The sequence below is a fragment of the Magnolia sinica genome, chromosome 6 (genome assembly GCF_029962835.1).
Source record: "Magnolia sinica isolate HGM2019 chromosome 6, MsV1, whole genome shotgun sequence".
Lineage (NCBI taxonomy): Eukaryota > Viridiplantae > Streptophyta > Magnoliopsida > Magnoliales > Magnoliaceae > Magnolia > Magnolia sinica.
The window spans coordinates 58,504,276-58,521,851 of NC_080578.1; the positions used below are offsets into that span (position 1 = coordinate 58,504,276).

The 17,576-nt window shown below is 42.6% G+C and overlaps 1 pseudogene; it reads right to left on the bottom strand.

Moving 5' to 3' along the window:
* Positions 1-17,576, bottom strand: part of LOC131249627 (uncharacterized) — a 147,983-nt pseudogene that overhangs the window by 93,897 nt on the left and 36,510 nt on the right.

Below are 17,576 nucleotides of genomic sequence, written 5' to 3' on the forward strand. Positions count from 1 at the left end.
TATTGAGATTTGTGTATTCTATGTGTATGTATAAAGTACCGTATACGCATAAAATATGCACTTGTGTTTGCCATGATTATTTGTCATGTATGTATGCTAGATGTATATGCGACAACTCCTTGGTAAAAGGAATTGTCCAAATGCTTGTATTTCATCATACGTCATGTATGTTGTTGTATGTATTCTAAGTGTTTGTAGAAATGCCTGAATGATCTTGAGTGTAACTTATTACACTATTTGCGGGCGTTGAGAAGTGATTCTCAACACTCCTATTGATGTGTATGATTTCCTTCTTGCTAGTTACATTCCTTGTTATTTAAATTCAAGTCTTACTTATGCTTTCATTTATGTTAAGTTGATATTCTTCAATTGCTTATGTACCATGATTTGAGTTGTTGTTTCTTTACTGTTCTACATTCAATATGAATATCTATTGTAGTGTAATGTGTGTGGGACTATACATTAGTCTAGGAAATCGGTAATCTGCCTTAAGGTTGTGGCTGAGAATGCTTTCTCCACAGCGGATGTAATTAGACGAACCCGAGCCGTATTAGAGTTGGAAGCAGTGGTTTGGCCACGCAGAGTGTTTGCGCACTTTATGTCATTCAACCCAACGTGCGCTCGTGCTAGTCAAGTTCGTCAAATCACCCGATTGTCCGATGTATGTTCACCATGTATGGACGCTACTGCTTGAATCTAGGTACCAAACTTACCAATGAAATCCTATTAACCATGGTACTTGATCCGCTAAGACTCATGAGCTGAACATGGTGGTATGGGACACCGTGGTCGTGCTGTCGGCCTACGCTGGGGTGACCAGCCTCCCCGTAGTGACCAGTGAGCAACTAAACTCGTGAGCCGATTATGGTGGTATGGGACACTATATTCGTGCTGTCGGCCTACATTGATTGGTGACGAGCCCTTTGTAGTGACCTCAAGCATACCTGGATACCGCAATGAGGTGATGAGCCGAACTGTGGTAATAAAGGTATGAAAGGCGCACATTGATTGGTGAAGAGCCCTTTGCTATGACCTGAAACCATGTGATCGTATGAGATATCTAGGACTGACGACCCTAGAATGGATCACTGTTTAGATGGTGATATGAGGAAGGTACTTTAGCTTCCCAATCCTACTGTATGAAAAGGACTAATAACAACTTGGTAATCATATCCATGCACCGCATTTGCATGTGCTTTGTAGATGTGGCGCACTTTGAGGTGGTGTCATGCGTAACTTAAGATGAAGACGCTGAGGGTGTATGCGTGAGGGCACACATCATTTTGCATGCATCCTTGCATTAACAAGAGTACTTAGGATTCATTTAATTTTTTGCTTATCATTACTGCTTGATTGAACTGATAACATGTTAACCAGTGCCTTATTATTCCACTGAGTTGATCACTCACTCCCACGTTCTGGGGCGGTGTTAAACACCCACCAGACTCTGTCTTAGGTTCTGATGTTGCAGATGTTGATGCGACTTCTGAGGCAGAGCGGGAGATGATGATGAGGCTGCTTTCTCTTATATGCAGTTTTCAGACGGGTTCTAGCAAGCTTGTTCTGATGCACGGGACTCTGGGATTATTTTTTTGGGATTCAAAATGATGTAACTTGATACTTATAATTTTGTTAAGTAACACTTACATTACGACCTGGTTTGTATATGTACTTCAGGAATTCACACTTGTACACATATGTTTCTATAAGTCTTCCGCTTGCTTTCTTCACTTATCCCTGAATTATATCTGTGCTTTGGCTTAATCTATTCCATGTTTTATGTACTAATACAGTCAACATACATCCATCATCAAATATGTTGCATAAGTGATGTTTTGGAACTCGGGAGCTGAGTTACGCTCGACCCTCGAATTTCAGGGCGTTACAAGTTGGTATCAGAGCATGATCTGGATTAAACCGGACCTGGATTTTGGTCACACACCACACGTTGTCACCACTTTAGTGTATTTGGGTGCGGGTCTATCATAGATTGTGTGTTTGTGCTCCGTAGTTTCTATCGGCGAAAGTTTCTTGAAAACGTTCGCCGAGATCGAGTCTGTACTCGTACCTGATCACACACAGCGATCTGAAACCTTTTCTAGATCATCTATTAATGAGTTTAGATGGTTTATCATCTTGTTTTAACCCTTAAACCTTCAAGAAATCGTTCTTTTAATCAGATTTCTACCAGAATGGCCCGATAGGCGTCAAATCATGTAAGGGGCCAATCGGGGCATTTCCAGTGGGGCCCAGGGGCGGACCCACATATTTCAGACCATGAGGGACCAGGAGGACCTCGTTCAAACAGCAAGGCATCACCGGACAGTCCAGAGACCGGCGATGCCATCGCCAGTTCGACGAGGGCTCGCCGATCAGCAGGCCAGGCGGGCCACGCCGGCGCGGGCCAATGATTTCTAGGCCTAGTGTGGCCCACCCCTCCATGGTTTTGTATTTAAAACCTCTCCTCTAACCTATTTCCTTCACAATCTCCCCTCCCAAGCTCTCCTTTTCTTGAAAACCCTCTCCAATCTTCTCCAAATCTCTTCCAAATCTTCTTCTTCTTCCATTTTCGTGCAAACCCCATCACCCCATCTCAAAACCCTCACTCCCATTGCTGATTTCCCTCCTTTTCCTTCTCATTTGAGCTCTTGCATTCTCTTTTGAGATCTCTAGAGTGTGAAAGCTTCACCATCTTCTTATTTCTCTCTTTCTCTCATTTCTCATGGCCCTCTTTGAGTTCATCACGACCATATTTTCCATTTCTACTCTTCTTTCTTTGATGGGGAAGAAGAGACCGCCCGTGGATGAAGCCGGGCCTAGCCGTCCAACCCGTGCACGGAGGCCGAGAGGTGCCGCCGCTAGCACATCCGTCACTCGTGAATTCCAAACCAAGCGGGACCTCGATCCTCGAGCTCCCATTGGTCGAACTTTGCTGGCGGAGTTATCGCATAAAGTCTATGAAGGTCGTAGAGTCCTTTTTGAGGCTCATGTTGATCCACGGCTGTATGGTGAGTTTATGTTGTTGGAGCGCCTAGAAGGGGCTGGTTGGTGTCCCTTGTTTGAAGGCGAGTATCGCGCGAATGCTAGCACTGTTCGGGCCTTTTATGCCAATATTCTTGATCATTCGCTGGAGCCTCTGCAGTTCAAGATCCCATGTGGTAGCGGTCGAGTGGGTATTGTCAATGTTGCTTTGATATCCCAACTCCTGAATGTGCCACTTGGTGAAGTGCATGCCAGCGAGAAGAATGTGAATAGTGTGCACTAGAAGGATCGTCACACCCGATCCTTGTGTGGTCGTCTGGTCGAATGGCAGCCTAACAGGAGTCTTCTGGCTACCTACATGACGGACGACTTCCGTTTGCTTCATCACATGTGTACGTTCAATGTATACCCAAGGTGGAGCAATCGCAGCGAGTGTATGCGCCTGATGGTGGATTTCCTGTATCAGGTGGGGTAGGAAGCGAAGTTGTGTGTGCCGACGTACGTCCTGTGCTAGATTATTCTCATCGCTCGTTCGAGTAGGAGGACCGACTCGCTTCCATTTGGCTGCCTCATTTGCAAGCTTGCACATGAGTTTGGTTATAGGCTTGGAGCAGAGAAGTCAGTTCCTGTTCGTCATATCAATCTGAGGACTCTTAAGCAGATGGAGATCGGTTCTGGTTGGCATGCCTCAGAGAGTAAGGATAAGTCTGAGAGCGATGCTGAAGAGAGTTATGCTGAAGGTGGTGCTGAGATTGAGGAAGAAACAGAGCAGGACGAGGAAGAGGATGAGGCACAGGATTCGAGTGATAGCTCTCCTCCTGTGGCGCCAGAGCAGAGCGCAGAGCAGACTGCCAGTGATGCCCGTCTTGCACGGCTTGAAGAAGGGCAGGCTGTTTTATGCCAGGATATTGTTGATCTTCGAGCCCTTGTTAAGCATAAGTTTAAGAAAGTGACTCGAACTCTGAAGTCTATCCTGTGTTGCTTGCAGGATAAGGGTGCCCCACCTCTATCTCCTGATTCCGACGAGTAGCTGTCGTCGTGGTCGTCCTTTACTTTGTTTGTTGTTTTCTTTCTGTGTAGCCATTGTTGGCTTGTAGTTGGTGTTGTTGTAGTTGTTGTTGGTTGTTGTGGTTGTTTGAAGTGTTAGATGTTGTTGTTTACATGCTTTCTTAGTCGTGATCATGTATTGCTGCACTACTTGTATTGCGGCGATTTTGATTAATAGAATGCATGTTGTTTGTCTTTGGAGTTGTGTTGTGTTGATGTGTGGATGGATTATGTGACGTAGAATCTGACAGGTTGCATCCTCTGTTGAATGTAGGGATGCCTCCTAAGGGTTCGAAGTCTTCAGCCCGTCTCTCTTTGATTGAGTCGCTTGCTGGGGTTCCTCCCTTGAGCGATAGCCAGTCAGATCCTCAGGCTGGTCCATCTCATGCCGGTGTTGGGCCGACACCTATGGCTCCTCCAATCACGCCTTCAGTTCCTGAGCCAAGCTGTGCACCTTCGTATGCTTCGCCTACTGATAGGTTTGAACAGATGATGATGTTGATCCAGCAGCAGCAGATTCAGCAGTAGCAGCAGAAGGAGTTTCTCTCTTCCATGGTTGGAATCTTTGCTCAGTCAATGGGGGGACTCCACCTGTTTCACCTATGCCTCCATCTGGGAGCGCCAGTGCCAGCGGCACTTTCGAGCGATTCCAGCGCTTCCGACCTCCTACTTTTGCGGGTTCTCATAGACCCGAGGAGGCTGAGTATTGGATCGACCGCATCTCTAAGATGTTGAGACTGCTGCACTGCTCCGAGGTTGAGCAGGTTAAGCTTGCCTCCTTTATGTTTGAGAAGGAGGCCAGTCTGTGGTGGGACAGTATTCTTCGTACTGTCGAGGAAGGTTTTGAGTGGTCATGGTAGGCGTTTGAGGCACACTTCCACGAGAAGTATTTTCTGGTTACGTACTGACATGAGAAGGAGAGTGAGTTCCTTCGCCTCCGCCAGGGAGGGTTGTCGGTGACGGAGTATGAGAACCGGTTTACTGAGCTGGGCCGGTATGTTCCTTTGATCCTAGGCGATCAGCTGATGAGGATGCGGTGTTTCTCTGAGGGATTGAGACCTGAGATCCAATCGAAGATTTGCTGTGCTAGCATTTCTTCTTATGCGGAGCTGGTAAGCATGTCCTTGCGAGCAGAGCAGGACGGGGATAGGTCGTCATGCATGCGAGCACCAATGGTTCCTAGGCCACGACCGGATTTCCAGGGTGCACCTTTCCTCGGCAAGAGGCCGCGAGTAGATTCTCCTCCTAGGCGTTCAGCGCCGCCCGCTCAACAGATGAGAGCTGATGTTCGCTGTTCTTATTGTGGGAAGACAGGGCATTTGGACCGTTTTTGCTTCTCCCGTATGCGAGCCAGTGGTTTTACTCCACCGCAGAGGATAAGCTGTCCGATGACTCAGGTTATTTCTCCTCCACCTCTTCGATCAGCGCCAGCTCATCCATCCTTCAGACCTGCAGTTCCTAGCTTCAGGCCACCTCAGCGGCTCATGGTTCCTCCGCCGAATCGTCAGCAGCAAGCTCGAATTCATGCGCTTTCAGTTGAAGCGCCTATGTCTGACTTAGTGCCGAGGTCCTTCGAGGTGACAGCGCACATTGAAGGTATTCCCATTTCTATGTTAGTGGATACAGGGTCCACTACTTCTCTTATATCTTATGCGGCAGTTAGGCGTTTGGGTTTGAGATCTGTTCCTATGCAAGGAGTGACGCTTACTACCACTATGGGGATTTCCTCTGCTTTGGGCAAGCGTTGTATGGATTGTTTGGTCGATCTTGGAAGTGGATTGATCCGTGTTGATTTCTTAGTCGCACCGTTTTATCATTACGATGTTATTTTGGGTATGGATTGGCTCACGAGGATGCGAGCTGAGATTGATTGTGAAGCTAGATCAGTGACGATCCATGGACCTGAGGGCGAGACTGTTACTTTTCCAGTTCAGGTCAGTTACCCTCTTCGTATTGATTATTATTCTTCTCTATTGGAGAGTATGGCTGAATCGGCGTTAGTTAGTACGCCGGTAGTTCGGGAGTTTGAAGATGTGTTTGAGTCGATTCCTGGATTACCTCCTTAGTGTGAGATTGATTTTGCTATCGATCTTATGCTTGGTGCGGCACCCATTTCATTACCCACCTATCATATGCCTCCGAGTGAAATGAAGGAGTTGAGGAAGCAGATAGATGGTTTGCTGGATTTGGGTTTTATTCGGCCTAGTGTGTCTCCTTGGGGAGCACCTGTTTTGTTTGTGAAGAAGAATGATGGTTCCATGCGATTGTGTATTGATTATCACAGGTTGAATTTGGTAACTGTGAAGAATAAGTACCATTTGCCTAGGATTGATGATCTGTTTGATCAATTGAAGGGGGCACGGTACTTTTCGAAGGTTGATCTGCAGTTAGGGTATCATCAGTTGCGCGTCAAGGATGGGGACGTGCAGAAGACCGCTTTTAGGACTAGCTTCGGTCATTATGATTTCCTTGTGATGTCGTTCGGTCTGACGAATGCACCGGCCGTATTCATGTATCTGATGAATAGGGTGTTTCGGCCATTCCTGTTCCGATTCGTCATTGTCTTTATCGATGACATCTTGATTTATTCCGCGAGCTGGGAAGAACACGAGGAGCACTTAAGAGCGGTTTTAGATACTCTGAGGAAGAATCAGCTCTTTGCGCAGTTCAAGAAGTGTGATTTCTGGAAAGAGGAAGTCAAGTTCCTAGGACGTGTGGTGTCCAAGGAAGGAATAGCCGTCGACCTTGCCAAGGTAGCTGCAGTGCAGGACTGGAAGCAGCCTGGTTCAGTTACTAAGGTAAGGAGTTTTCTGGGTCTTACAGGTTATTATCGACGCTTTATTCGGGACTTCTCGAAGATTGCCAGACCGTTGTCGCAGTTGACACGAAAGGATTTGAAGTTTGCTTGGAATGAGCTGGCGGAGTTAGCTTTTTAGGAGCTGAAGGACAAGTTGACGTCCGCCCCTATGCTAATATTGCCAGAGCAAGGGGTTAAGTATATTATATATACTGATGCCTCTCGCGTTGGCCTGGGTTGTGTCCTTATGCAGAAGGACATGGTGATTGCTTATGCTTTGCGTTAGTTGAGGAAACACGAAGAGAATTACCCTACACACGACCTATAATTAGCAGCTGTCATATTCACATTAAAGCTTTGGAGACATTACCTCTATGGTGAGGAGTTCGAGCTCTTTTGCGACCACAAGAGCCTTAAGTACATTTTCACGCAGCGTGATTTGAATATGAGGTAGCGCCGATGGATAGAAACATTGAAGGACTTTAAGTTCGATGTTTCTTACCATCCAGGCAAGGCAAACCTTGTGGCAAATGCGTTGAGTCACAAGAAGGCTATTGAGTATGCGGCTCCGCTGATGATAGCAGAGTGGGATATGTTGGAGTTCGTGCGTGATTTTGAGCAGAAGCTTACGGTGGTTGAGCCGTATGAGGTTATTGCACATATTCGTGTACAACCCCTTATCGACGAGAGGATCGTTGCAGCTCAGGCAGATGATGAGCATTTGGTGAAGATGAGGAAGCAGGTTGGTACAGATGAGAACTCCGACTTGAGTGTTAGTTCTGATGGGGGCCTACGTTTTCGTGGCCGGTTATGTGTTCCTGACATCCCTGACTTGAGACGGGAGGTTCTCGAGTTAGCCCATAGTTCTAAGCTTGCGATGCATTCAGGTAGTACGAAGATGTATCAGGATATGAAGAGGTCTTATTGGTGGGACAATATGAAGGTCCAGATTGCTGAATTTGTTTCTCGTTGTCTCACGTGCCAGCAGGTTAAGGCAGAGCATCGCCGACCTCCTGGATTGCTGCAGCCCATGCCCAGAGCTGAATGGAAGTGGGACTTCATCTCTATGGATTTTATTTCTAGGTTACCGAGGACGAGGAAGGAATATGACTCTATTTGGGTGATCGTCGATCGATTAACGAAGTCGGCACATTTCTTACCGATTAGAGTCACTAACTCTGCAGACGAGTTAGCTAGGTTGTATATCAAGGAGATAGTACGTCTGCATGGAGTTCCCCTGGAGATTGTGTCTGATAGAGACACGCGTTTCACTTCTATCTTCTGGACTCGTATCCAGGAAGCGATGGGTGTGAAATTGAAGTTCAGCACCGCGTTTCATCCGCAAACAGATGGGCAGACGGAGCGCGTGAATCAGGTCCTGGGAGATATGTTGCGAGCTTGTGTTTTGGATTTCAAGGACAGTTAGGATGACTGTCTTTAGTATGCAGAGTTCGCGTATAATAACAGTTTCCAGGCGAGTATCGGCATGGCTCCCTATGAGGCGTTGTATGGTCGCCCGTGCAGAGCACCAGATTATTGGGCAGAAATTGGTGAGCGTAGTTTGCTTGGCCCGGAGTTGGTGCAGGTGACTTCAGAGAAGGTTCACATCATTCGACGTCGACTTCTGACAGCGCAGAGTAGGCAGAAGAGTTATGCTGATACGAGGCGTCGACCTCTTGAGTTTGAGGTTAGAGACCATGTGTTTCTGAAGGTCTCTCCTATGAAGGGAGTTCTGCGGTTCGATAAGAAGGGGAAGCTGACGCCGAGATTTATTGGTCCATTTCAAGTTCTGGATCGAGTGGGAGCGGTAGCATACCGCCTTGCTTTGCCCACACCTCTTGCGGGCGTGCATAACGTATTTCATGTTTCTATGCTAAAGAAGTACGTTCCTGATCCTTCGCATATTATCAGTTGGGAGCAAGTGCAGTTGAGTGAGGATGCCACTTATGTACTGCGACCGACGCATATTCTCCACAGGAAGGAGCAGGTATTGCGTAGCAAGGTTATCCCTCTTGTGAAGGTGCTATGGACGCATCATGGTGTGGAAGAGGCTACTTGAGAATCTGAAGCTGAGGTCAGGAAGACCTACCCTCTGATCCTTGAGGAATTTATGAAGGTATGAATTTCGAGGACGAAATTTTCTTTAAGGGGGGTAGATTGTAATGACCCTGGAAAATTTTATGCTTATCTTTCCCTAAGTAGTTGTTTTTGAGGTAATTAGCGCTATACTCGATTGCTTGTGAAATTCACATCAATCACTTTAAATTAGATCTGCATGACTCAAAACTTATAGATTAGTTAGCACTATGTTACTCTGAAATCTGGGATCCATCGCTAAATCCAGTTGTTCTGAGGAATTTTTGGAAGTTTTGGATCGGACCTGGACCGCGCGTCGAAAGTCCGATTGCGATGATCTTAGGCTATTGCGATCACTATGTTGGGCTTGACCATCACCTCGAAAATCAAGTCCATGTGATGTTCTGGGTCGATTTGTTTGAGTTCGGAGTGAAGAGTGTGAGAATGGTTAGAAATTTAATAAGTTTTTATGAAATCTGAGTCGTGTCACTTGCGCGATGATTTTAAGTAATCTGACCGTTGGATTCTGACCCAATTTCACCCTCTGATCAGGGAAGGTGGCCCAGGCATGTCCTTGTGCTTGTGGACCTGATCGAGATTTCGTGACCGTTGAATTGAGTGCGGTCCGCCACGGCTGATCTGAAGAGCCGGTCGGTACGAAAACTCAGCTTGACCTAGATCCATGGTTGAGGAGCTTAAGTCAGACCTTTCGTGGTTTTAAGCCCACCAGAAGTGCTTCGTTGGATCGAGAGAGACTTGCTTTGGTTATAACCTAAGTATACCTTGTCCCTGGGTTATTTTCATCAATAATAGGCCTATTTATAGTCCTTAAACCCTAGCTCTCTTTTCCATACGAATTTTCTCTAACCCTAGCTTGGAGAGAGAGTGGAAAAGAGAGAGATAGTGAGAGAGAAGTTGGTGAATCATCTTGGATTCTTTCCTGTTCTTCTACATCCTTGAACCTTCACTTTGAATCGTTATTCTGACGGTTCTGAGTTCATCTTGGGGTAAGTTAACCTAACCTTAATCTGTGTTAGAGCTTAGATTAGTCTTGGTGTTGTTGTATCTCATTTCTATCCTTGTTTTAGGGTATTCTATCGCCATTGATGAAGACAACTCGTCTAAATCAGTTCGGTGTTTCTTTTCTGGCTTAAGGTGCGGACTTTAAGTGTATAGATTATGGTTTTCAAGGCTTTCAATGCCAGTTAATGATTTATTCTTGTTATGGATGAGATTTCACATGCCAAATGTTGTGTTTATGTTGCGTTCCTGATATGCATGTAATATATTGAGATTTGTGTATTCTATGTGTATGTATAAAGTACCGTATACGTATAAAATATGCACTTGTATTTGCCATGATTATTTGTCATGTATGTATGCTAGATGCATGTGCGACAACTCCTTGGTAAAAGGAATTGTCCAAATGCTTGTATTTCATCATACGTCATGTATGTTGTTGTATGTATTCTAGAAATGCCTGAATGATCTTGAGTGTAACTTATTACACTATTTGCGGGCATTGAGAAGTGATTCTCAACACTCCTATTGATGTGTATGATTTCCTTCTTGCTAGTTACATTCCTTGTTATTTAAATTCAAGTCTTACTTATGCTTTCATTGATGTTAAGTTGATATTCTTCAAGTGCTTATGTACCATGATTTGAGTTGTTGTTTCTTTACTGTTCTACATTCAATATGAATATCTATTGTAGTGTAATGTGTGTGGGACTATGCATTAGCCCAGGAAATTGGTAATCTGCCTTAAGGTTGTGGCTGAGATTGCTTTCGCCACAGCGGATGTAATTAGACGAACTCGAGCCGTATTAGAGTTGGCGGCAGTGGTTTGGCCACGCGGAGTGTTTGTGCACTCTATGTCGTTCAACCTAACATGCGCTCGTGCTAGTCGAGTTCGTCAAATCACCCGATTGTCCGATGTATGTTCACTATGTATGGACGCTACTGCTTGAATATAGGGTACCGAACTTACCAATGAAATCCTATTAACCATGGTACTTGATCCGCTAAGACTCATGAGCCGGACATGGTGGTATGGGACACCGTGGTCGTGCTGTCGGCCTACGCTGGGGTGACCAGCCTCCCCATAGTGACCAGTGAGCAACTAAACTCGTGAGCCGATTATGGTGGTATGGGACATTATATTCGTGCTGTCGGCCTACATTAATTGGTGACGAGCCCTTTGTAGTGACCTCGAGCATACCTGGATACTGCAATGAGGTGACGAGCCGAACTATGGTAATAAAGGTGTGAAAGGCGCGCATTGATTGGTGACGAGCCCTTTGCTACGACCCGAAACCATATGATCGTATGAGATATCTAGGACTGACGACCCTAGAATGGATCACTGCTTGGATGGTGATATGAGGAAGGTACTTTAGCTTCCCAATCTTGCTGTATGAAAAGGACTAATAACAACTTGGTAATCATATCCATGCACCGCATTTGCATGTGCTTTGTAGATGTGGCGCACTTTGAGGTGGTGTCATGCGTAACGTAAGATGAAGACGCTGAGGGTGTACGCGTGAGGGCACGCATCATTTTGCATGCATCCTTGCATTAACAAGAGTACTTAGGATTTATTTAATTTTCTGCTTTATCATTACTGCTTGATTGAACTGATAACATGTTAACCAGTGCCTTATTGTTCCACTGAGTTGATCACTCACTCCCACGTTCTGGGGCGGTGTTAAACACCCACCAGACTCTGTCTTAGGTTCTGATGTTGCAGATATTGATGCGACTTCTGAGGCAGAGCGGGAGATGGATGATGATGAGGCTGCTTTCTCTTATATGTAGTTTTCAGACGGGTTCTAGCGAGCTTGTTCTGATGTGCGGGACTCTGGGATTATTTTTTTGGGATTCAAAATGATGTAACTTGATACTTGTAATTTTGTTAAGTAACACTTACATTACGACCTGGTTTGTATATGTACTTCAGGGATTCACACTTGTACACATATATTTCTATAAGTCTTCCACTTGCTTTCTTCACTTATCCCTGAATTATATCTGTGCTTTGGCTTAATCTATTCTATGTTTTATGCACTAATACAGTCAATATACATCCATCATCAAATATGTTGCATAAGTGATGTTTTGGAACTCGGGAGCTGAGTTATGCTCGACCCCCAAATTTCAGGGCGTTACAAGCAACCAACTCAATTTTTCTGTAATTCTTCGATGTCATCAACCAACCTTCGATGTCATCGACCAACCTTCAATGTCATCTAAGGCCTTCGATGACATCTAAGCTCAAATCCTGTGAATTTTTGCACCAATTTTTGCACTAATTTTTGCACTTCCTTCCTTTTTCACTTGATTTTCTTGAATCTTGGGGTCTTGATATCTTCCATCTTGGTCTCCAAAGATCCATTCTTTGCTTGATGATTCTTGAGCATTAAATCCATGCTTTTAGCATTCTTTTCAATCCAAGCTCTTAAATTCACCTTGCAACACAAACACATGTAAAATATACCAGTAAGTCATATTATGTTTGTAAAACCAAGAAATAAATGGGGAATAATAAGCAATATTTGACCCTCAACACAACTCCCAACCAGTATTTTTCTAGTCCTGAGCAAAATATGCAATAAATAATTTCCAATCTCAGGTTTGAAATCCTGTTTTAGAAAACAATCTTTTGTTTAATCAAGTATGAATGAGTAGAATTAAGTGAGATGGTGGGTTCTTGAAAACTTATAGCCAAATCAACTATGCAATCAATCAAGTAGGTTCTTATCACTTAAATCAGAATGAAAGTTCAACTATCAAGTTTTCTAAAAGTGCCTGGTGAAAATCAATTCACTTCTTCGAAGACAACTTTTGTTTCGTAATGTTAGCCATGTTCATCATATTAAGATTAGTTGAAAACTCACGTACTGGTTCTAAACATGTCTGCTTTTTCATTCTTTTTCTAGTTTTTGATTTTATATTGACGGTCACCATTATTTATTCCTCTTTTTCAGACATTACATCCTTTTCAAATTCATTTTTCATTCCACTCAAAGATGTTGTCATTCTTCATTCTTTATGACTTCTTTGTCGATCTCCTATTTTTTAACTGGTCTTCCATCTTTTAAGGTGGATAAGATTCTCCAAATTGAATTCTCAATATCTAACAATGATCCACATACTAACAATTAGAAACTCAAGCACATTCCCAGAAAGCAAATTGAACGTGTCTTGTGGTTTAGATTAACATGATATTCAAACTTTTTCTTAGATGATTAAGCTCCCACAATTTAAAATCCAATCTCTTCTCTCATCGTACTCAAAGCATTCTTAAATACACAATTTCTTGTTTTTCAAACAGATTTCAACTCAAAACCTTGAAAAAATTGTAAAATTTTTGCTTAAAATTGAGAAAACACTGATTAGGTCACCTAATCACCCCCCCCCCCCCAAACAAAAATTCTACATTGTCCTCAATGTACAAGAAATAATCATGGAAATGGCAAAGAGGCAACGAAAATAAAGGAGATGGTGTTGGAAAGATAGTACTTAGAAGAAGGAAAATGGAAGCTTTTCTACGGATCTCAACATAAAATGGGTTAGCATGAGAAGTAAACAACCGAAAAGCAAACTATCCTAAACAGCAAAAGCAAACTATCTTAGAACGACGGAAAGTAAACTATCTTAAATAGCAGAAAGCAGTAAACCTAACTACACCTTTGTCAGACTAGGAGATCAATCCTGATAAACAGGATTATTCAGAGGTATGGACATATCCTCCAAATCAAATTTCTCAACAAATGACTTTACTCGATGTCCATTTACTTTAAAATCATTACCATTGGTTGGATTCCGAATCTCGACAGCCCCATGAGGATATACATTAATAATAGTGAAAGGGTTGGTCCAATGAGATCGGAGTTTTCTTGGAAAGAGATGTAACAGAGAATTGTACAAGAGGACTTTCTGACCTGGTGTAAATGATTTTCAGAGAATATGTTGCTCATGAAACACTTTCATCCTATCCTTGTAAATTCTTGAGTTCTCGTACGCATCATTCTGGAGTTCTTCAAGTTCATTCAACTGAAGTTTGCATAGCGAGCCAGTGTTGTCTAGATTAAAATTTAAAGTTTCGATCACCCAATATTCCTTATGTTTCAATTTCACAGGTAAGTGACAAGTCTTCCCATAAACAAGTCTAAAGGGAGACATTTCAATAGGGGTCCTAAATGTAGTATGGTAAGTCTATAAAGCATCGGTCAATCGGATTGACTAATCCTTTCGATCAGGGTTAACCGTTTTCTCCAAAATGTATTTGATCTACCTATTTGAAATCTCAAATTGACCACTTGTTTGTGTGTGATATGGAGTGCTCACTTTATGGGAGATGCCATATTTCTTCATGAAGTTCGCAAATGGCCTATTACAAAAATGTGAACCTCCATCACTAATGATGGCTCGAGGTGTTCCGAACCGGAAAAAGGATGTTCTCTTTTAAAAACATAATGACCATTTAATGGTCATTATTCTAGCATGGAATCGCTTTGACCTATTTAGTGACATAGTCTATTGCTAGCAAAATGTATAAATTCCCTAAGGATTGGGGAAATGGTCCCATAAAATCGATGCCCCAACAATCAAATGCCTCAATGATCAGAATGGGGTTTATGGGCATCATATTTCGATAAGCAATGCTCTCAACTTTTGACAACTCTCACAAGCTTTGTAAAACTCGTGAGTGTCCTTGAATATAGTGGGCCAGTAAAAGTCACACTGCAGAATTTTGGTCATGGTCTTTTTAGCAGAAAAGTGACCACCACGGGCCTAAGAGTGACAGAAGGAGATGACACTTTGGTGTTCATTATCTGGCAAACATATCCTTAAGATTTGGTTTGGGTAATATTTAAACAAATATAGATCATCCCAGAAAAAACTTACGAACCTCGGTAAAGAATTTTTTCTTATCTTGCGCAGTCCAATGTGTCGACGTGAAACTTGTGGCAAGATAATTAGCAATGTTAGCAAACCAAGGTGAATGGGAGACTTTGAACAATTGATCATCAGGGAAAATTTCATTTATATGTGTCGTCCCAAGAGAATCAGAGAGATCAAGGCGTGAAAGGTGGTCTGCCACTACGTTTTCTACTCCCTTTTTATCTTTTATTTCCAAATAAAATTCTTGGAGTAAGTGGATCCATCTTATCGGGTGGGGCTTTTCACATTTTTAGAAAGAAGATACTTAAGCGTTGCATGATCTGTGTAAATGACAATCATGGATCCGATCAAGTTGGACCTAAATTTGTCCAAAGGAAACACTACGGCTAAGAGTTCCTTTTCCGTAGTCGAGTAGTTCACTTGGGTAGGATTTAGATTTCTACTTGCATAATGAATAATATAGGGCTTCTTTTCTTTTCTCTGGCCTAAAACTGCCCAAAGAGCATAGTCAGACGTGTCGCACATAAGTTCAAAAGAAAGGCTCCAGTCGGGTGGCTGCATGATAGGTGCAGTGGTTAACATGCCCTTGAGCTTAGTAAAAGCTTCCTGACATTGTTCAGTCCACTCGTATGGTGCATCCTTTTGAAGTAGATTACATAGAGGACAAGAGAGGTGACTAAAGTCCTTTATGAATCTCCTGTAAAAATCAGCATGTCCTAAGAAGGATCGCACATCTCGTATGTTCTTGGGTGAAGGTAGGTTAGAGATAAGATCAATTTAGCCTTATCTACCTCGATTCCTTCGGACAAGATGATATGTCCAAGGATAATTCCCTTACGAACCATGAAATGACACTTCTCCTAATTGAGTACCAAATTCTTTTCTTCACATCTTTTCAGCACACTTTTAAGATTTTCGAGGCATTCGCTGAAAGATGGACCAAAAATCGAGAAGTCATCCATGAAGACCTCTAGATATTGCCCCACCATGTAAAAAAAAATACTCATGATCCATCGTTGAAAGGTGGCGGGGCATTATTGAAAAGGCCTAGCTATATGTCCTAGAGGGGGGGAGGGGGGGTGTGAATGGGACTATGCCAAATTAAAACTTTAACAGCGAAATTTAAATAAATAAAGGAATGATAGCACTTTAAACCAATCACAATATGAAAATGTAAAGCAACCTCAAATAGAGAGATTGATACCAATGTTGTTCTAAGGACAAACTTGCACCAAAAAAACCAAGGGTTTATGACTAGACAACCTTACTAGAACAATTTGAATATCAAAAACTCAAACTGAAAGGAAATAAAGGAAATAGTAAGAAATAAATTGTAAACTATTACAATATTCCCCACAATGCTTGAAACGTAAATATTACAACATTCACATCCACACATACAACTCACAAACTTGAATGATAAAAGATAGGAAAAATAAATCACACATCCACAAAACACAAAGAGTTATAGTGGTTCGCCTGTGTGTTCACCAACTATTAAACAACATCCACACAGATTGCTACTCCACTCCTAATATCCTCACACAAGGGATATTAGTGTTCACTATGAAAATAGGTTTCACAGGTTTACCTAAAACCTTCACAATTGTGTCTTTCAAATGGGCTTACACAATTCAAAAAACCCCACTTTCTGAGTTTTGTGGCTCTCCTCAGATAACCAACACAATGAGATTTTTCTGGCTCAATCTCAAAAGAAACCAAAATAAAGGAAATTTATAATAAAGTAAAATACCCGTATTTCTCCTTTTTATCGCAGCTCGGAAGAACCAATCGGAGTAAAAGTTCGAATATAGAAGTTCAATGTCCAATACTCACTTTGAAATGGTGCTAGGTTCTAATTGATTTTAAATTAAACCAGTTGGGCTATCTCTATTTGATTTTGATTCCAAGAAGAAGGAATATAACAATTCCTCTTTTCAATTCAGATTGAAATTTAAAAACAAAATCAAATCAATAAAGCTAACAAAAGAGAATTTTAAATACGCACAAAGTAACTTAAAATGAACACAAACTTATCTCAGAGTGAAGCCTCAATTTTAATTGAATTAGATATGAAACTCTAAAATTCGTGTTCTATTTATAGTTGCAGAAATTGCATCTACGACTAGTCCTGAGGACACTATGACTGGTCATAGGACGAACTGCATTTTGAAATTTTAAGCGCGATCGGATAAAACCATTCCACGACTGGTCGTTAGCCTTGCACGACCGGTCGTGACACCTCCATGACCGGTTGTGACCATCCTATGACTGGTTGTGAGGCACCGGGTTTGTTCGCTGTAGTTTGATTCGTAAGTGCATGACTGGTTCTGGATCGAGTTGTCACTGTTCCTACGACCGGTCGAGCAGACTCCAGGATTGGTCGTAGCTCAACCAAAAAATTTCAAAAAATTGCAACAAACCTAGGATAGGTCCTGGAATTTCTTGGACTAGTCGAGCCAGTTCTAGGACTTATCGAACAAGGTCCAGGACTAGTCTTAGAACAGACCAAATACATATAAAAATATTTGACTTGAATTATGTATACAAAATGACCTACCATAAGGTCAATCTAAGGTCATTCACACCTTAAATGTGAAGTATGGACATTCACACTTCATTTCTTCAGATGATCGTTGACAATTGAAGATTGTGAAGCTTGAGATCTCTATACTTGATGTAACATTGAACTTGAGATCTTCTAGAGCTTGAATTATACTTCATCTTGAGTTGTACACTAACTTGAGTCTTTGAACAAAATCACTTC